Source organism: Leopardus geoffroyi, chromosome E2 (assembly GCF_018350155.1).
Source record: "Leopardus geoffroyi isolate Oge1 chromosome E2, O.geoffroyi_Oge1_pat1.0, whole genome shotgun sequence".
Classification (NCBI taxonomy): domain Eukaryota; kingdom Metazoa; phylum Chordata; class Mammalia; order Carnivora; family Felidae; genus Leopardus; species Leopardus geoffroyi.
In genome coordinates this window covers 46,524,107-46,546,056 of record NC_059335.1, presented here as the reverse complement: position 1 = coordinate 46,546,056, position 21,950 = coordinate 46,524,107, and the positions used below count along the sequence as shown (strand labels likewise).

Here is a 21,950-nt window from a genome sequence, read left to right as displayed (position 1 = left end):
AACTCAACAAACTTCATTTGAGCTTTGAAAATGCAAAGGAGTCCTTCTTCCCCATCCTCAGGCTATGGCCTTGCTAAGTTTGTAGAGAACTGGGAGATTTAAGGAGGACTCAGAAGACTGTATAACGAATTCGTTCCATCGGAGCTGAAAAACAAAGTTGCCTTCCCCACCAGAATCCTTCATCTCTCAGACAAAGAGAGGTTTCCCTTGCCCTTTCCACCACCTGATTGTGTGAACTGCCTAAGAGAGCAAGAAAAGGGACCGCAGCTTCTCAGCCTGAATGCGAGGCAGCCAGTCAGAACTAATCTCTGTGCTGGAAGTAAATTCAGTCGGTTCCATGATCTGGTCCCCAGGAGGGCTCGGGCGGCGGGGGGTGGGGGTGGGCTCGCCTCCGTTGACGTCCTGCACCTCACACCCCAAAACCTAACCGGGGGCCTTCTGGGCAACGTCCTTCACTACAGTCAGCCACGGGAGGAATTATTTGAGATTAGGCCCCGAATGAAATCCAAAGCAACGAGTTTGACTTTATGACTTATTTATTTATTTCTTCCTCCACGAACAGAAGGTTAATATAAGAGCAACTCCTTGGCAAACCTTTAAGGGTAATTCAAGCGACACTGATGTGAATCAATGTTCTCTTTGTGAACACATTACTTGGCAGAAACTGGCTTTTTGTAACCCCCTTAAACCTAGCCGGCAAAACAAAAAGAAGGGGAAAAATGTCCTTCAAACAAAAGGATGAGGTGAAAATAAAGAGAGAGTCGACTGCACTTTATTCTCTTTCATAGAAGCAAATGGATCCAGTGCTTTCATACATTAATCAATCAATATCACTGACTGTACATCAGCAGGGTAGCCAAGTTATGAATGACCTTTCTGGCAAAGAGGACACTTTTAATGCTCATAAGACTGCTCATAGCTTAGCAACTTTCCGAATTTATGCCTGCATGATTACCCCTCAGAGGCGAGTGGCCGTTAGCGCTGCACTAAATATGGCAAGGTTAGTCATTTCCAATTTGTGCAGAGGGAAGGAGAGACGTGGACGCGCTGCCCCATTTATGCACGAGCTGCCGCAACCTGGGCAAGGTAGGAGGGCAGAGGCGCCGGGAGGCACCGTCCCCGCCTGGCTGGCAGACCGGCTTCCCCTCGGAAAGCTGGCTGGGCCTCCTGTGCCAGCTTCGGGCCAATCCAAACAGGGAAGCTGCAGAGAGCTAATCTAGAAAGCCGTGCCCGGCTCGGCCTCAGCTTCTGCCTGCTTCTCACACTCGGCTCCTGTGTCCACCGAGCTGGCAGGCGGGCCAGGCTGGCCACTGCAGGGGCTTCCCCGGGCCACCTCCGCATCCTCTCCCCGCTGGCTTCCGCCTGTGTCTGCAAGCCCTCCCCGCGTCGACTGGGCTTCTCCAACGAGGCAACACAACTGCATGTTTCCAAAAAGGGAACAGAACTTCCATCTTTCAGCTGTTTTCCTTTTTTTCAGCAATCCACAGAAGGGCATTTCTACCGAAAGGATGATGTTGACTTACTCTTTCTAGAAATAACCAGCTCAGATAAATAAACGGTTAAGCCAATTCTCTTTCTTTTCCCCTCTTACCAACTCAGCTGTTCTCTTCACGTCCAGAAGGCAGGAAAGTTCTCTGGATTCCCTTCTATGTGGGTGGAAATGGGTCAAAGGGCTGTCCGTGGGTGTGGGTTTCTGCAACAACCATGATCGTCTCAGTGAGGCCAAAGGGAGGCAAGGCACAAAATCCTACTTGTCATTGCCCCTCAGCTTTCTCCCCAGCTTCCCTATGGTCAAAATCTCTGGAAATCTGTTGGTTCATACACAAGACCTTACTTATTTCTGCCTGACATAGACATAGAGGGAGAAAAAAGACATCCGGGAACTTAGAATACAGCTTTAAATTCCTCCAAGTTACAACAGAAAAAAACAAAGGCTCAAGCTCAACTTTAGGCAGAGTTCTGGGCGGCAACGAGTTTTGCCAACAGCATTCCATGGTCTACAGAGTTGCCCAGCAGGGCACAAGTTAGACAAAATGTAACAGTTTGGTTGTAGCCACTTCTGGTTATGAACATAAGGATACACCTGTCTGGCCGACCCCAGTTCAGTTCATATTCTCGAAGCCAGGGGAGTCTGTTTAGGGAGGAGCCTACTCCAACAACGTTTTCCAAAGCAGCTGTGCTGCCGGGCCATGAGATCCCAAGGCCGGTTTCCAGAAATAGGTGATAAACAAAAACAGGGAGAAGAGGGGCTTGTTTTCTTTTTTTTTTTTTCTTCTTTTTTTTAGGGAGAGAGTGCAAGCAGGGAGAGGGTCAGAGGGAGGGAGGGAGAGGGAGAGAGGGAGAGGGAGGGAGGGAGGGAGAGAGAGAGAGAGAGAGAGAGACTCCTCATGCAGGTTCTACGCTCTGCACAGAGCCCAATGTGGGACTTGATCCCACAACCCTGGGATCATGAACTGAGCTGAAATCAAAAATGAGACGCTCAACTAACTCACCTCCAAGAAGAGCTTGTTTTAAAGGCCATGACTTGGGTGTCTCTGAAGGGGTGGAGAGTTCCTACCTGGGTGCCTCTTGGGGTGATGGATGTCTGTGGCCCCATGCGTGGCTGGGAGGCAACACTCCCCGGCAGCTGCAGCCCTGCACTGCCTTCTCTCTGGACCAGATCCTCCCTCCCAGGGGGTCAAGCTCAAATACAGAACACTGCTCTCGTTGCCCACTGTTTTCAATACATTCAGATTCCCCCATCCAGGAAAACTCCTTTCTGTTTAGAGCAGGAAGGAAAGCATGGAGCCCGTTCTAGTGGGTCGCCCCTGAAGGAGCGGGTGCAGCATAGTGCACAGACACCCCTTTCCTGTTCCATCAGGAATCATTTTGAATGTCTCCATTTTCCCATGGGAAGCTGCTGATCCACATGTTTATCAGCTATTAAAAAAAAAAAAACTTGCAAAGTACACTTTTCGCTTCATCATTTAACAAATATCTGTCTCTCTGCCTCCTTCATAATTTACAAATTCCTGGATCACCTTTGGAGCTGCTACCCCGTGTTCCTCCCTCCCTTTCACTTTTTCAGAGAGAATTTTCTTTCAAAATGCAGGGCAAGGATTTGGCTGAACCCTCAACCACCCTTTCTCTCCAGATCTTTACACGAGCCTGGCTGTTCCCCTACCGCCTCTCAAAAGTTCACCCCTTGTCTAATGTCTAAAGATCATGAATTTTATTTTTTGCATGAAATTGGCTTTACGGGCTCTCAGAGTTCCCCCAAGTTACAAACACTACTTTCTCCACTTTTCTTCACCTTGTTGTTCTCCCTGGCCTATGGCAACTAGTCCGCTTCTGCCTTTCTCTCGTACCTTCCCTTCTGCCAACCCACCAGCTGTCCAGCTGGCAGACGTGGGACACTCTTCGCTCTGTATGTCTACACTGCTCTTCTGGAAGCACCCTGGTACCTAAGATGCCCTGCAGCCACAGGGCTGTCTTGTTGCAGGTGTCATACAGCACACCCCCCCTTCTGTATATTTAAGTCTCTCTATAAAGAATAACATCAGCCAAGATAAAGGGGCTCTAGATCTTTCCGCTAAGCATTTCATGGAAACTCTCACATAAGTAACGGCACAGAGTAAACCGAATCCCCAGGATGAGGGCGGACACCCTAATCTTGGTGAGCTCAAGCACTGCCACATGGGCATCCCTGAGGCCCCCGATGCAAGAACAGGTCGTTCCCTGGATCTCAGACCAGTCCTCAAAATCTGTAAAAAGAGAGAACTTTCCCCACTCACACATACGTTTCCCTACACCAGTGAATCCCTTACACCCTCAGGAATTTCAGTCCCAGGAGAGCAGGAGGACAATCCAGGCCTATGGCAGCTCCAGATGTTTGCTGCAAACCAGAGTCCAGGACTGGAAGAAAATTCTCTCTGAAAAAGTGAAATCACCAAGATGCAAAAGATACAGGAATGTGAAAGTCCTTTATGATTTAAAGATCTCACACAGGAATAGAGGGAACTATTTTCTGACTCAGTTTCTGTGTCTTCACTTCCTGAGAGAGAAACCTCTACGTGGACAAGGTGTAAAGTGTGCTTCCCACAGGTGAATCCAACCATGTCAGGCCACTCCTCCTCTCAGAGCATCCAAACCCCCAACCCTGGGCCTGCTGACAGAGATAGGTCTAGTGAACTGTGCTACCTGCCTCCTCTTCCCCAGGACATGCCAGCTACACCGGCCTTCCTCCCGCCCCAGGGTCCTTGCACCAGCGAGGCCCTCAGTCTGTCACCCCATGCTCACCACCACATCTGCATGGCTCTGAAGATGCCTGGCACAGAGGAAGCTGCATTAAATACACACTAAAAAATATACAGGCATATGTACAGACACAACCACATCATTATTTAGTAGCAACTCAAATTCCTATTGTATTTGTATGCAGCGTACTTGTAAGCAGTTGTGAAGGTGTGCTTACCCCCTGTCTTAGGAAGATGCAAAGTATTCCTGTGCCACTCCAATAGTTTAAACATTAGATCTTGGAAATGGGTTGTCACGTATCAAAAGGCACGTACTTAAAACTTTGAAAGCTTCCTATAAACTTGTGAATGAAGTGCCGAATCGTGTGGGTAGCAAGGCATTTACCTCTCAGGTGGCCCGTGTTCCCTTGACCCTCTCTTCTTGGCCAACAATTGCTCCTAAGTCACACTGACGGTGCACATTAGGGCTACCAAACCCCAGTTCCAACACCTGTGGCCTAAGTCAGCATCCATACCAAGAATGAAAGCCATCAATCATCCACACGGCAGCAAGCTATTTGGAAACATCCAGCTAGAGTTTGAAGATGGAGCCTACGGGGACCCAGGGGAAGTGGTGTTCAGTTTGTGGGCCGTGATGATGCTCCCTGAAGAATGACAGTCTCCGGAATCATGGTGGATGTGAATGACGATGGTGGGGGGCGGGGGGCGGTCAGTGTATTCCCAGCTGGGAGAGTCTGAGCAGGCATCAGGTGAGGCCAACATCTGCCTGCCTATCAGATTATTTTAAAAAGTGGATTCTGCATTCTTTCCTACCCTCAGGCCAGTGAAAGCCGGCTGAACGACCTTAATCAACTATATTAAATAGCAAATGGAACATTAGCATAAGAACCTAAAAGTTTTTACATTCTCAAAATGAACCCATGACTTGAAGGCCTCCTACCACCAGGTATTCTCAGGTGACTACCTGTATCCAAGCAGGGCTGGAATCGAATGACAAGACCGAGGACCGGGCCATGGACCAGGCAGGCCAAAAGGCGAAGAGGCCAAGGGGAAGAAGGCATTTGTGGCAGAATCTCACTGAGGTCCTATCGCTGTAATCCAGGTGGGTGCTCACCTCACAAACAAGCACACTAGGTCCTGAGTTAGGCCATGGGTGCTTCAGATAAGCCTTCCCCTTGAAGGTGGCTCCATTCCGGGTCATGTCAGCCACCTGGGCTGTGACAAACCTTTGTGAGCACTGCTGCATTGACTGCTCTCTAATGAGTGTTAAAAATGACCTCAGGCCTTGCCCCCACCCAATGTGCCGAGGGCAGGAGCCAAGACCCAGAGTCTACAGGATGGGGTACAAGGAACAGCGAGAGAGGCAGGCTTTTCGATGCTGAGATGGAAGGGGCCTCTCACTGCCTCTGACTGGCCAAGGAGGCAGGTGACCACTGTGATCAGGGTTACCTCCGACCCACAACAAAGTCTTCCACCATCAGGGCTGGCTCTTCCCAAATCCACCACTGATGAAGGCCCTGATACGTGCCGGAAAGGCCCTCTGTGGAGCTGTGTGGCTGTGGGCCAAGGACATGCTTGTTTGAAGCCTGAAAGCTGGAGTGCGGCTTCCCTTGCCCTCAAGGATAGAGGAAATGCCACCTTGAAGATTCTGCAAAACCCCAGGGCGGCCATGAGTGGGAGAGGCAGACCCAGGGCTTCCCCAAGCACAACCAACATGAGACCCCTCCCACAGGAAGGAAACGGGTGTACTGAAACTTCAGACCAGAAAGATAATGCGATGCTTCCGGCCATGAGAAGCCCAAAGTGGCGAGAGGGGAAAAAAAGGAACAAAGAAATCATTGTGGACAGATAAAATGAAAATCTGGCAGGGCTCTGTCCTAACAAATGATCCAAAAGTGAACTGAGACTAACTTTTCTCCCTTGGCAAATGTACTGTAGGTCAAGGCACAGTGCCTGGAAGAGAGAGAACCAAAGAGGGAAAGAAATGGAAGGAGAGAGACCAAGGTTCACGGTTCAGAAAGAATGTGCCAGGTGTCATGCTAACGTACATTCTCTCACTTAACTGCCACAGGAGAATTAATGAGACAGACCTCCAAGATGTGCACGGCCATCTCCTTCCACAGATGAAAGATCTAAACTTTAGAGGTGTGCAGTTGGGATCCTGAAGTAAACATGCAAAATCTGTCATATGTATGCATTTTTTTCTCGGGTGAAGGATCATTTCATTCATCAGGTTACCTGAAAAGGTCATGAATCTCGGGGTTATGTAACTTGACCAAGGTCAGCCAGTTCAGAAAGGCTGGGATCTAATTTCTCATGTAACTTTTTTATTAATTTTTATTTATTTATAAACATTATTTATTGAGAGAGAGAGAGACAGAGAACACGTGCACAAGCAGGTGAGGGGCAGAGACAGGGAGACACAGAATCTGAGGCAGGCTCCAGGCTCTGAGCTGTCAGCACAGAGCCCAACACGGGGATCAAACCCACAAACCATGAGATCAAGACTTGAGCTGAAGTTGGATGCTTAACCAACTGAGCCACCCAGGTGCCCCTAAATTCCCATGTAACTTTTAAAAAGCTCAGGGTGCCTGGGTGGCTCAGTTGGTTGAGCATCCAACTCTTGATTTCGGCTCAGGTCATGATCCCAGGGTCATGGGATTGAGCCCCACATTGGGCTTTACACCAAGTATGGAGCCTACTTAAGATTCTCTCTGTCTCTTCTCTCCCCCCCCCCCCCGACCACCCCTCACCCCTGCTTGTGTGCTCTCTAAAAGAAAAAAAAAATAAAACAAATAAATAAAAGCTCTTGCAAACAGGACTGATCTGAGAGTTTCCAATGTTCACTGGCATGAGAAAGGAAGGAAAAGAACCAGAGAAGGTTATCCTCAGAGTTTCAGGAGCTGCAGAAGGAAATGGGACGGACACTGGGTCACAGAACAACGTATGAAGACATTCATGGGCCTTTCCATTTTATTCTAGAGGATGTTCAAAGCAATTTCACCTCTTTGAACACATCCAAAGTCACAGAAGTGACGTTTTTTCATGGAACCCAACGGGGCAGCCCTACCCGTCACTGACACAGGCACAGACACATTAACCTACAGTCACAGCTCTACCTGATGCCAAAAAATGACCTGGGAATGACAGAAGAAGCAGTAAATATCCACATTCCCTAAATTACAGTCTTTCTGGAAGGAAGTTCTCCAAAAACATGACAGGTCATTATCTTCGCAAAGGGGAATATCTTATCCTCAACACACACCCCCCCAATACAACATGGCATTTTTAAACGTCATAAGCATTTATTGATTTCTCAATTTTGGAGGAGCGCTGCACATACACTAATTAAAAATGCACTTCACTGACATGAATTTTTCCCAGCAATGGGCTGAACAGAAATGACCTGGAGGGTCCAGGGTTGAGTCTCACTAACCCAGCATGAGACCATCCAGTTGGCCTTCTCAGCACCAGCCTGGAACATATCTGAAGCCTATCATCTGTGACCTTGCTGAGAGGAGTAATTCTACTCTGCAAAGAAAATGATGGCAGAGTAGCATATTATGTGATTACCCTGGGTACTTACACTAAATGCAGAAAAACCAGCAATTTTAAGCAGAGTAAGGGCAAAGTCTAGAATGGCATCACCCAGATAAAAGAACCCTAGAAATGCGCACCTTATCAAATAAAGAGGTGTACTTGGTGTAATTCAGAGTAGGAAGACAAAGTGTTGTTTGTACATTGTGTGTGCCCACACCTTTTCCATGCAGGGGACAGAAGGACACAGGAAACACCTCTTGGAAGACAAAACACGCCCAAGCCTGAAGGCTGTCAGGAGCTATACCAGGACCCCACGAGCTAGTGCCCTCAGAAGTCAATAAGCAGTTGGACTCTTCTTCTATTTATTGCTGACACCTGTTTAAACCTGGATTCCGCATTTATTTGGGTGGCATATCTGTTTTTGCTCATGTGGTCACTTCCTGTCAACTTTGTGGCCAAGGTAAAAAGTAACAGATCCAGGAAGAGTAGGATCTTTTGCAGAAACAAAAGAGAAAGGGGGGGGGGGGTGCCTGGTACCTCTGTTGGTTGAGCCTCTGACTCTTGGTTTCAGCTCAGGTCATGATCTCACGGTTGATGGGACGGAGCCCTGCGTCAGGCTCTATACTGGGCACGGAGCCTGCTTGGGATTCTGCCTCTCTCTGACCCTCCCCTGCTCGCGCTCACGCTCTCTCTCTCAAAACAAATAAGTGAACATTAAAAAAGAAAAAGAAACCAAAGAGAAGTGACACTGTACATGACCAGGCACTTTCTTCTCAAGGCAGCAGCTCTCCCAACCATAACCCAGGTCCACGCACCGACTTGTTCACGGTGGTTTTTCTGGGCTAGTGCTCACTAATCATCAAAAGGGTTGGATGACTGTGGTGGCAGGAAAAAGACAACAATAGCAACAAGAACAGAGCAGAGTAAGTGTGTGCGACAGAAGGCTCAGAGCCCACTGCAGCATCCATAGGAATCCAGCAAGATGGCACCCAAGTGGCTCACTGGCAGAGCTACTAATCGACAGGAGAGATCCAGGATCAGGTACCGGTGAAAGAAGTAGCATAACACACGGTCGCTGCTCCACAGAGGTTTAAGATTTCAGGGATGAACAGTAAGGAAGTATTAAACAGCCAAACAAGGTTGTCAAACCTTTCTGAACAATAAGAGATAAACAGCACTTAATTATAATTATGTGTAAGACTCTGTGGTACTAGTTAAGAGTTCTATTCACTTAGAAGAGTGGGAGATGAGCGAAGAATTTGTGGTTTTAATGGTAACATCCTCTTCTTGCTCCTTTCTTACCCACACTGGCTTCTCAACTTGCTGTCTCCCATTTAGAGCATCAGGACCCACCTCGGTACCCACATTAGACACCTTAGCTGCTTTCTCCCTATTTCTTCCACATGGAACCCCATCCACAGCAGCAAGTACCTCAACGCTTCCACCAGCCCAGATCCTCCCTCATCTTTACCTTACATGAGGTTCACCATCAACTATCAAATATCACTAAAAGTAAGTAATCAGTGAAGAGACAAATCAGTAGCATGTCCCTCCTGATAGAATGGCTCTAGGAAGAACATGTCATTTTTCTGGAATTTCTACCATAACACAAAAACAGATTCTAATGATAAGGAAACACCAGACGAACCTACATTGAAGGACACCTACATAATAATGGATCTGTACTCATCAAATATTTTGAGGTTGTAAAAGAAAAACAAAAGACTGAGGAACTATTCCAGATTCAAGGATGTTAGAAAGGGCAGATGAATACTGCTAGTGATCTGGGATCTTCTTTCATGGAAAGGGCGTTACTGGGAAAATTTGAGCAAGATCTGTAGATTATCAAAAAGTTTGGTATCAATGCTATTTTCTGATTTGGGTAATCTCTGCGTGCTTACTTAAGATGGTGTTCCTGTTCTTAGAAGATATACACTAACATATTGAGAGACCAAAGAGCACCATGTCTGAAATCTACTCTGAAATGGTACAGAACAACAATGTGCGTATCTGCATGTATCTGTTACACAAGTAGGGAGTGAAAGGGTGTGAAACAGAGAGTTTGATAAAGCAAATGTAGTAAAAGTTAAAATTTGGAAATCTGGATAAAGGTATGTAAGAATTCTTTTTAGTCTTTACTGTAAGCCTAAAATTCTATCACAATAAAAATTTTTTTGAAAGTACAAATTTAAAATGAAATACACTAAGATTCCTAACACCTCTAGTGCAATTATATAATTTTTCTATTGTTAAGTATTTCCAATTATACACATTACTACATAAATATTTTAGATTACATGGAAATTTCATTTACTATTTGTTGTTTTCAAGCTACTAATGAAAATATTAAATAAAAACAGAGCTCTCACCAGCATTTGGAGTTCCCCTCAACACAAACAGCTCAGAAATCAATGTATTATTCCTATTTATTAGTCTTTGTTTTAGTCAAGATTCAGCACATGTGAGGGTTTAACACATGCAAAAATTTCTCTTGAGGCTCTAAATTTGATTAGGTCCTAGGAACACAGGAGTTTCTGTGTTTTTGTTTTTAATAAATCTATGATATTCACACTTGTAATTCTATCTGTCTTTTTAAAAAGTAGACTGGCATGGTAGACGGGAAAGCAGAGAAAGCTAGATACAAAAGATGGAAGAAAATGGGACTGCAACTGTTGATCTTGGCCCAACATCCTTTCGCTAGCTACAATGACCTGCTCACTGCCCCTTGAACTCCTCAACCAAACTCCTGAACTCCAACACCCCTGGGTCCTCTTCTTCAGCCTGCTCCTACGATCCATCCTTCCAGGAACAGGTAGGTCTACTCCTTGGAGCTTCCCCAGTTATTCAGCTCAAGAATTCCTCACACCTTGGACTGTCCAGGATATTTATTGCCCTGCCCTACTACCTCGTAATTACAGAAGGTCATCTTGAATCCTGTTAATCTTGTATGTGGGTGTGTGTCTCATATCCCCAAAAAAGATCACAGGCAGGGATCATTTCTTCTACTCTTTTATAATCTCTCACAGAAATGAGCATTTACAACTAACAGGTGCTTAACAAACAGCTGCAAAGCTCCACATGCCCCAGTGTTTCCAATGCAAGAATGGAGGAAATAGTTATCACTGAGTAACATTGAAAGAATGCTGAGGGAGAGCGGTGAATGTTTCTGAAGTACATTTACAGTCCCCAGAATATAAGTTTGCATTTGTACAATACAACTTCCTTTGTCAATGAGAATTCATGTACGTTATTTCATTTTATCTTATTAGTATGATGGGATCTGTTCTTGATGAATCCATAGTACTATGGTTACTTATCATCATTCCATTATCATTACATGTTTATAGATTTTCCCCTTTATTACTCATTTTATTTTTTCCATCAAGCATATTTCAGATATGAGGTAGTAATTACCAAGTTCTCCACTCCTTACACTTAAAGTTTGCCATTTTCCCCCGATCATAAAGGCAGTAAGTGCCTATTGTTGATAATCTTGAAAATACAAAAAAGTATGAAGGAAATAAAAATCACCCACAATCAGTGGTAACATCTTAGTATATTTATATACATTTTAAAGGGAATGAGGACAATTACATACAATTTTGTGTCTTGCTTCCCTAGTGAGCTTCATCCATATCCTTAAATATTAATCAAGAACATTATTCCTAATGGCTACCCAGATTTCCACCACATAATCATAACAGTTTACTTCATCCCCTTATCTTTTAAAAGACGTGTGGCAGAGACTCCTAATTGCCTTCATAATAACTGCTCTTCCTGGGTTAACCGAACACTCATAATTTGGAGCAGCAATAGCCCTGTTAAGAACGACATCACCCAGTCTCTACAATACTGGGAGGGTCATGTGACCAAGTTCCAGCCAATGAGATGCAAGAGGAGGCAAGTGGGTGTGGTTTTGTGGCAAGCTCTTTAAAGAACGTGATGGAGCAGCCACGTGGAGCCGGTGAGGATGGCTGCGTGGAGAGAGGGAAGGAAGGTGCAGTGGGTGCCTTCCCTCCTGCATTCAACTGCCCTCCTCTCAAGTCAGTTATATCAAGGAAAATGAAAACTCATTCGTTTAATCCACTCTTGGCGTGTCTCTCCGTAAGTCGCAGCTTAATGCTGTGCGATAAAATAATATTTTTGTCTGTTTCCCCACCTTCTACTATCTTCATCGTCTACATAACTTGAAAAAATACAGGACCAAGCCCTCCGACACAATCCAGATTGTGTGAGCAACGTGAGACAGCAGTCCGGCAGAGGGGACTGGCACCAAGGGTTGCCTAACCCGTGGATAATGAGCCCTACTCAAGAAGCTCACTCAGAATGATGTGGGCGTTTGTTCGTTTCTTCTGTTCCTGCAACTGAGAGTGACCAAGAAAGCTGCCCCTCACTGGCTCAAGTAACTCCCATAAAAGAATTCCAAAGTTACAGGCTGCTTGTCGGCTTGGCACATTCTCCCACCTGGAACTCAGCCAGCAGGGCGGGGCAGATGCCTGCAAGCTTGGAACGTGGTCTGGGCTCCCAGTCTCTTTAGGAGAAACCTGGCTGGGTCTGAACTCAGCCTTCACCCAACACAGCTCCTGCTGGAAGCCCCAGCACTACCAACCATAGCCCAGAAGCCCAGGGGGTCCCCAGGCCCCAAAGGAGCCTTGATGTAATACATGACCGACTACACGGCCTGCTAGGGACCAGGACATTCACTCACACAACCAGCTGGGTCAAAGCCTTGATGCAATTTCTGCTTGGTTCAAAGAACCAGAATCACAGCTGCCCCTAGAAAAGCTGCTTCTGTACTGATGACCAACCCACTTGCCCCATAAAAACAGCAGACAAAGTACTATAAACCCTCACGTAGCCAAAACTTCAAGCCTGGGATGTATTAGGGCTCAGGGAACTACCTGCTTAAGTCAGGTTTAACGAGATGACAATGCTTTAATCCCGCTGCTTAAAGAAATGGCTGAAGTGTGCAAGTCAAGTTTCTGGCCTTCGTGAGAACAGAACGGTGAATGCAATTTCACCATTCTCAGGGGGTGCCCCGGCCTGACTGGTCTTGGCACCAGGATACCCAGCACTCATGCCTCTGCAGAGTTTCGCAGCCATGGAGGACAGGGTAGACTGCGCTGACTCTGGGGTGCCTCCAGCCCACATCCAGGGGATGCCAGTCAAATAAATTCACTTTGAAACAAGCTAACTTTACTGCCCCAAAGGAAAAATGGGCCAAAAGTCCTGTTAAACTGGGGTCCTACCTACTCATTTATGGGATAGTGTTCCTGTTCAAACACTAAAGACGAGGGATGTTTCATAAAGCGCATGTGGCACAACCTCAGAGGTTTTGGCCTAAAGTGAGTCTTCAGATTATCTGGGTTCAAATATTTCACTGCTTTGATAAGGGGTTCGAAGAGTCTAACAGAAGAAAATTCTATCGTTCTCTGTAAATTTAGATTTCTGGCTTGGGGATCCAATCCACTTGTGAACCAAGTGGGGTGAGATAACAGTGGCCGCGTGCTCTCTTTCTGTTTCATGAAAGCCATGAGCTGCCCATGGTAAGGGAGCACCGGAGGTGGAGGGGAGCTCATGAGATGCCAGCCACATGTCAGAGTTGTCACAGCACGCCCTGGTCAGCCCATTGTCCCCTGACTTCCAACCACTTCCTCCCCACGTGATGCCACCCATTAGAGAGTTTTATTAACCAAATGCTTGAGGGTTTGTGTCTATTTATGTCACCTCCTCTTCTCTCCCTTCTTTCCTAGCAGGACACATTGGGAAAAAAAAGTTACGATAAACTTTAATAAAAACAAAATTAAAATGATTAAACCTTTCATATCCTTTAGAGATAATCTCTCTTGTGCCGGCTGGTCAAATCTGGAAGAAAGCAAATGCAATCCAATCCATCCCCTACCCCAACCAAAGGAAACAAACAGAAAAGGCTGCCTGTGGCCAGATTTTTAAAATAAATTAAATTTGTCCTCACACACGGCAGCCAGGTGTGGCTGAAAAATTCTTTCCGAATATCCGTGATATATACCAACATCCTTCCCCAACCCCAGAGGTCTTTCAACATGAGCCTGACAATCCTGAGGGGAGAGAGACCCTGAGGGGGTTGGAGTGGCCCTAAAACGATTAAGGAAAAAAACTATTTCCCAATTAGCTATGTAAAACCTGTCTTACAAAAGGGACTAAAAGCCCTGTGTTTGTACACCATCTACGGGAAACACACACACACACGCACACGCGCGCGCGCACACACACACACACACACACACACACACACACACACACCAGTCCACATTCCTGATTAAAATAAAGCCCAGAGAAAACAGTACACCATAGTGCAAATCTCCCTGCTCTGATCTGTTGGAAGAAAGTCTTCAGATCCGCCTGAGATCTGGGCACATGTCCGTGGAGAATAAAATGGTTGCAGAATTAGATCAGGCCTGTCTGTCAAAGGCTGGCTAGACACACAAGTCAGAGCTGGGTCACCGGCCCTTCCAGAATGGGATAATGACCTCTGGACACGCAGCACTGGGGACACCGAGGATCAAAGGTGTTAGGGCACTGAGCTCTTTTTGGGTTACAGTGGTAGGCAATGAAATGAAATTCCTGTCCTAGAGATACACATCGCAATCTTATACAACAAGTCCTGTGGAATGTGAACGCCCATGAGAAGAAGGTGCAGGACAGGAGGAGACGAAAGACTCGGGTGCTCTGCCTTGGTCATCCTAACACATACCCTGACCAGAGACAGTTTCTCATTCCTCCATGTGGTGTTTACATTGTAGTAGAGACAACGCATCCTCAAGTCAAAAGGACAAGTCTTTCCTGTGCTTCACACTTAGGCAATGAGTCACCAGGAAAGGATTTTGTTTTTGGAAAAAAAGTTGCTGACCCCTGGGCTAAAACAGAGGACTCCACAGTGCTATGTGGTAGGCAGAAGCCTCTAAGCAAGCAGTTCAGGGGTCAGTGGCGCCCCCTGATAACTATAGTCACCCCTCTCCTCCCTGCCTGGAGGGACAACTCTACTTGGGGGTGATGGAGAGGGAGACACCCTACAACTGGACTATGGTGGACATGCAAATTTCCGCAACAGCCTGATTAGTGTAAGTCATACTGTCACCTCCGCTGCTCACACCTTGCCAATGACTTCCCATCTTGAGGAGAGGAAAATTCAAATCCCCCCACACATTGCCAAGGCCCCCAGGGGACTGGGCTGCTTGAACCACACCTCCCAGCCCTCTGCCTCCTCACCAGCCCTCTGCCCACCCTCAGCCCAGGGGCTTTGCACTTGCTGGACCTCTGCCAGGACTGCTCACGTTCGCTGTCCTCTGCTCAGCTCCATTGTCGCCTCCCTAGAGAGACTTTTTCCGGGGCATCTTATATAAAACAACTCCACCAACTCACCCCACCCTGCCGTGCTCTATTTATTTGTATAGAACCTTGCACACCTGACATTCTGTATTTATTTGGCGTCTGACCACCACAACCCCCCCCCCCCCACCCCGCAACTAGAGGGATAAGTCCAGAATCCATGTTCTCCTCCTGCTGGCAGATTCCCCAGAGCCTAGAGTGGTGCCTGGCCATGCTAAGGACATGTCCATCTTTGCAGGACTAAAGAGCTCCACCTCTGGACTCAAATCAGTCACATCTTCACCAGCCAGCCAACGTTCTTTTCAAAGCAAGAAAGGTCAAACATGGTCTTTCCTCTATGGATGCCTTATCTTTACCTCTTCAGTTCCAAAGTCGTTAGCACCTGCCCAGCCTCTTTGTACTTCCCTATCCCACCCTTTTTAAAGAATCATGGCCCCATTTTTATTTTGTTCTGATCTAGATCTATATTTCTATATTTCTGCCAATATAGCCTTTGTTGTTGCTCTGTTAATAATTCCAGACCTAACAACCCCAATTCCAGCTAATGTATACTACAAAATTCCAGCTATGACCATAAAAACGTCCAGGGTGGACACAAGTTTGCATGGCTGATGGCCAGACCACATCCTCATCTCAGCAGTGTCTCACAAGGTTCCTGTACTGGTGACAGGTTAGAACCCGTTCAAATAAAGACCCCTGCCCCCGGTGACTGGGTCAAAGCTGCCCTTTCCACTCTCTGGGGTTTCTCACTGCTTTGGGGACTGACTCAGGAAAAAAAAGCACAGAACACCGTGAGTGTTAGCAAAGCCATGCAAACCACTGCGAAGTCTCAGAGAAGACCAAGGCTTGCACTCTGATGTCACAAATAACTGCTGCCCCTTTTCTCATCTTAGTCTCATGGGTTTCTCCACTTTTATACTGAGAATTAAGCAATGAACCACATTCCTTTCTAGGTATGAAAAGCCCTGTCCTGGGGCCAAAGTGCTACTTATCCTCTGGATGAGCCAGTCAACCCACAGCAAGTAAGGCAGGCACAGTGGGAACAGTATTGCCCTGAGCCCCTGCTCTGACTCCCAGCTTTGCTGCCGTCTAGAGCTACACTGTCCATGAGAACTTTCATCAGGGAAGGAAATATCTACTATCTGCAGGATCCAATATGGCGGCCACAAGTCACATGTGGCACCAAGCACAAATAGTCCAGAACCCTGCAAACCTAGAGGCGTGAGACATCTGCACTTGGCTGTGAACTGGTGACCGGTCTCTGCTTTATGCTCCTGCAGTCAAGGAAGGTGGCTTTGAGGCCTGCATCCCAGGCTCACATTCAGAAAGATCAGGGTTGGGACTGAGGATGTGTCAGCCCTAGAGACACATGGGGACAGGCCCTCAGCGGAAGTTAGTAAGGGTGAAAACTTCTGCCCTGGGACCTTTAGATAATGTCAAGCATGGAGCATTCAATACGGAGTAAGGTAAAATCAAAGAATAAAAGTTCCTTCAGGTACTTCCAGCAACCCAAATCCTTTGGATGGAAGCCCAACCAATTTACACCACACAGAATTCTCTACCGTAACAGGATGTGGAATATGGTAAGGCTCTGGATCTGGGGGCATTTACCCCAACCAGAGAAACAAAACAAAACAAAAGCAAAGAAAAACAAAAACAAAAACAAAAAACCAGGGCTATCCAACACTATCCACAAATCCGGTGAGTTCTGCTTGTCCATGAAAGTACCAGTGGGCAACAGTAAGGAGTCAGTATGGCTATAAATCCCTCTCACACAAACCTTCTACACAACTGGCCTGCTGGAGCGCCCAACAAGGGCAAGTTCTATTGATGCTGAGAGTGTCACGTTTCACAGGCACAAAAATGTCCCTACACGGGGCTGGCTGGTTGTTCCCTGGGGTTTCCCAGGAGGAGGTGTGAGTGGAGGCTATGTCAGGACTGGTGAGAAAAAAATCACGGAGAGATGAGCTCAGCGGGCATGGTGTTCTGACCTGACTCTGTCCTGATGAGTTTCCTCTAGCACCTCTGCCTTCCTCTGGAGTCCCCTTCCAAGGAGCTGGCCCTGTTTCACCTGCCAGGGGCCTCAACAAGGACGGAGGATGGGAGCTGTGGAGGGTCTCCCCAACATCGGGTCACCTCTGCGTCCACCTCCACATCCCACCCTTCCCTCCACACCCAAAAGGACCATGTCGAAGAAGGAACATGAAACAGACTTCAAATGTCCTCAGAAAGCCCATGTTACAGACTGAATTATGTTCCCCCAAAATTCATACATTGAAGCCCTAACCCCAGTTCCTCAGGTGCGTCTGTGTTTGGAGACAGGGCCCTTGAAACACTGATCATATAAAAGGAGGCTCTTTGAATAAAAGGAGGCCCTAAACCAATCTGACTGATGTCCTTTTAAATCCAGACAGACAGATAGCAGGCAGGTGCACACAGAGGACAGGCCACATGAGGACAGGAGGCACCCATCTATAAGCCAAGGAGAGAGGCCTCAGGAGAAACCAAACCTGCAGATGACTTGATCTTGGGACTTTCAGCCTCCAGAACTGGGGGAAACACACTTCTCTTGGGTAAGCCAACCAGTCTATGATATTTTGTCACGGCAGCCCTAAGCCAAGTAAGGCAGTCCAGAAAGAAAAACTCTGTCCTGAGCTCAGGACTTTAAACCAATGGAAACAGTGGAAGAAAAGAACACAGATTCTTTTTTTGACTTCATGAGAAGACGACAGTTTGGGATCAAATTTTAAGTTAAAACAACAGGTCTGTTCCAAGAAAAATCACACACTGTCCAATTTTTAATATTCTAATTAGAGCAAAGGTCAAGGATCTTTTAAAAGCAATCAATAGCTCCTTTTGTTAACATATACACCAAAGGTCTCAAGATAGTCTTGAGATATGAACTATAAAAAGCCCTTTAACATGCACTCTGCAAGATGCATCTTTAGAAAGTCCGATCAAACTCCCTCAACACTGCTAATAGAATAGGCTTACATGCTTATTTGAAGCATACCTCTCACATTGAGAAAAACCAAGAAAAGGAAGCAAAAAGAGAGAGAGAAAGGAGAGCAATAAAGACTATACCCCATCCAGAATTGGCAGAAAGCAGGTGGTGGGTGGGTACCATATTATTTAAAATGGAAGCCAAAGAACTTCATAAAAAGTGCAGTCCAAACCCAGCCTGGGCCTGCCATAATTCTAAGGAATCCCAGTGAGGACCTCAACACTTTGTAAACTATTCTATAAATATAAGTTATGTAAAAAGAACTTCCTCAACTGTTCTATAAATCTATACTGTCCAATGAGGTAGCCATGAGCCACATGTCATACCAAGTACTTGAAATTTGGCTAGTATGACAGAGACACTGAATTTTTTTAAAAGTTTATTTAGTGTGTGTGTGTGTGTGTGTGTGTGAGAGAGAGAGAGAGAGAGAGAGAGAGAGAGAGAGACAGAACGTGCACGTGTACAAACGAGGGAGGGGCAGAGAGAAGGAGAGGCAGAATCCCAAGCAGGCTTCACATCATCAATGCAGAACCTGATGCAGGACTCGAACTCACGAATGATGAGATCATGACCTGAGCTGAGATCCAGTTGGCTGCCTAACCCGCTGAACCACCCAGGTGCCCCAAGAAACTGAATTTAAAATTTTTATGTAACTTTAATTAATTTAAACTTAAATAGCCACATATGGCCATGACTACCATACTAGATGGGCAGGCATGGATCTGGAGACGTTCACTTTGCTCTCAAGGGATCTAGAAACCCAACGACCACGGAACTAAGGACAGTGCTTATACTGATCTGGAAGGACACAACACTTTTCATTTCTAGTCAATGTGTAAAAAAAATCATATGAAACTATAATTCTCATAATTGGGTCACAGTTTGAAGGGGGTTCCTTAACATCTGTAAGTCTGAGAAGCCTTTGAGCTATTTCTGTAAGCAAAGAGATGCATGTTCTATTTTCCTCCCTGGCCCCCAACCAAGGTCAGGAACAAGTTTAATATAGAATATAAGTAGCCCAAGATATGGATCCTTTGCACATTTCTAAAGGCAAAGCAAACACAAGCCATTATTTCTCTTGAAAACTAATTTGAGCAATACAAGAGGTACTAAGTGCCGAGGCTGGGGTGAGGGACGCACACACAGGGCCACTGTGTCCTGCTACAGTGGTCATCACCAGGCCCCTCCCTTCCAATGAAATCCCCAAACCCCAACCGACGCAGCAAGAACACCCACTCACTGTCTAATAATCCTTGTTCACCTGAAGGTCAAGTTTCAAACTTTCAAGTTCCTTAGATACCCCGTTTCAAAGGTGACTTGGCATAAAGGTTTCACTAAAATAACACTTGGTGTGATATGATATTCTAAGTTTCCCCCGGGGGTTCCTGTGTTTCTGGGCTCTCTGGCATGCTCATATCCCTCAACAGGGCACCATCCAATACTGACTCAACACACACACACACACACACACACACACACACACACACACCCCTCCTAATTCCAGTAACCACCAGCAGGTCCCTGGTTTTTTTTTCCTTTTTGCAGGGCTCCTTGTTACCACCCTCCCTAGAAGAGAGTGGCCATGGTATTGCTGCCTCCCAGAGTGGGCAGCACTAGGTGGCCATGAGGACACACACTACTACCTACCCCAGAGGACAGTATGGAAGACAACCTAGAGCCCCCAACCAAGAACAAGGCTAAGTGGCCCACAATGTGTAGCCACACGTATAGCCCACTGTACAGGGCAACGTATGCTCCAGATTTATATAGTAAAATAAAACAAACAAACAAATCCCTGGTAGCTTTGATCAGCTCATAAAAATAAATCAACTAGTGAATGGCAGATCTAGAATATGAAAGGGCGAATGAATAAGCATCACTGCAACTCAGGCTACTGCAGCCAGGTTTTGGATAATATCTTAAAGGTCCATGTCTGGATGTGGATGTTAGCCTCTCCTGGAAAAGACAGAGAGGAAAGAGATTACATGGGAGGTTGCAGACTCTGGACCCACTGCCCAAGCCACTGGTGTCATGACATCTCACCCTCTTCGGAGAGACCCTTCCAGACCAGAACATGGGACGGCAATGAAACCACATTTCAGACGTGTCCACCTTCCAAAAGACCAGATCATTAGCATATTTTGCAGAGAGCAAGCAGGAAAGTTTAATTGCCCTTAATTACCCAGTTCGAGAAGGCTCCTAGATAATGGCTCTCAGATTTCTTGCCTGGCATCAACATAATTTCCCTGACTCTGGCTTCATTATATTCCTAACTTAGAAGCGACGGCCTCTCCAAGATGCCTTTCCATAACAGACGCTGAAATTCAAGGGAAGGCTGGACCATCCCCACAAAGGTTTCTTGTGTGAAGAGTCAGATCTTCGGCGTCCACACTGGGCTGATGCATGTGCGGGATGTGGGAGGAGGGAAGGGGAGGGCACACTAGCATATACTTACAGGAAGGACTAAGACAAGGAATATGTAATCAGAAGCCATCACAATTACAAATGTAAATGAACAGGCAATTGGCGCTGACCTTTGTAGATTGTTAGAGGACTAATTAAGGCAAATCAGAAAATCTGTTCCAACAGAAAAACAAGACAGTGTATATACCCTAAGAACTACTCCTGTCCTCGCCATGTAGATGCAAAATGCAAGAGAATCAGACGGTAATCAAACTATGTATGCTTTACAGTGACAAACAGAAAAGTGTCTCTACGACAAAAGACAACCAAGATTTACTCTTTGGTATGTTCTTAGCAATTGTGTTACTATCTGTGTGTACACGTGCCATCAATATCTGAGTCCTGCCATGTGCCTGACACTCTCTTAGATTCCACGTTAAGTAGATCCCACCCATGAAACAGCCAGAGACACCAATTACAAACTTTGCTGAGAATGGTTATTTTAAAAGCTTTAAGAAAAATACTTTTACAAAATAGAATCAAATGAATCAAACTAACAGAACCAAATCATGTTATTCTATAAACTCCATTTTTCCTTTAACGGTATTATGCCCTCTTTCACGCTGACACATAATGATCTCTCTTTATCCGTGCGTTGTGAAGCATCTTTCCAAAAAGCACACTGAGGTTTATAATCCTATTGTCCAAACAGTCCTTATCAGAGAATATATTTAACACACAGTCATATTTTTCCACTCCTCTGTAATACAGAAAATTTCACTCACTCCAATCTGTTGTGATTTCTTTTACATGTAATGTCTTTAGTTGGAAATATTTTTATCCCTATACCTTTTCCCAAGTCCCAACAACAAGACATACCATAAAAAGGCGAAAAAAAAAAAAAAAAAAAAAAAAAGAACACAGCTGTTTGGTTTTACAAAAACAATGTTTTGGAATTACAGAACTGGCCTTAACATATTTCAGTGCTATGAGAAAAATTACTCTAAAATTGCATATAATTTAGCTACTTATAGAAAAAAAAGATGTACTTCATAGTTAGAAGGCAGCCTCATACCAATTTTGAAAAATAAAAACAGGACAAAATGAGAAAGTTTTGAAAAGAGAACACTTTCTTACTCTTTTAAGCTGAAGTTAAAAGCAAAAACTCCCTGGAACATGGTATGAAAAAATGATCCATCAAGAGAAGCCAGTGAGTGTTTCAGAATAGGCTGTCACCAAATCCACATTATCACTTGGCAAGCCTCTGCCTCCCGACCCCAGGAATTCACGACCTCGAGCGCCAAAGACGTGTCAGTGAAGGGGGATGCCAGCTTCCGCTCCAAACAAAATATTCTCTTAAACTCCAAAGAGCTGTGCCCTCTGTAAACTGAGTCATCAAC

The 21,950-nt window shown here is 45.8% G+C and overlaps 1 protein-coding gene and 1 long non-coding RNA gene across 5 annotated transcripts in view; both read right to left on the bottom strand.

The window, feature by feature from the left end:
* ZFHX3 (zinc finger homeobox 3) overlaps positions 1–21,950 on the bottom strand; it is a 239,880-nt gene that overhangs the window by 72,909 nt on the left and 145,021 nt on the right. The window lies entirely within an intron of this gene.
* Positions 519–6,589, bottom strand: LOC123579394. Its single transcript, XR_006702744.1, has 2 exons — positions 1,592–6,589; positions 519–1,497 (listed from the first exon to the last, which is right to left on the bottom strand). It is a non-coding gene; the product is annotated as an uncharacterized LOC123579394 (long non-coding RNA).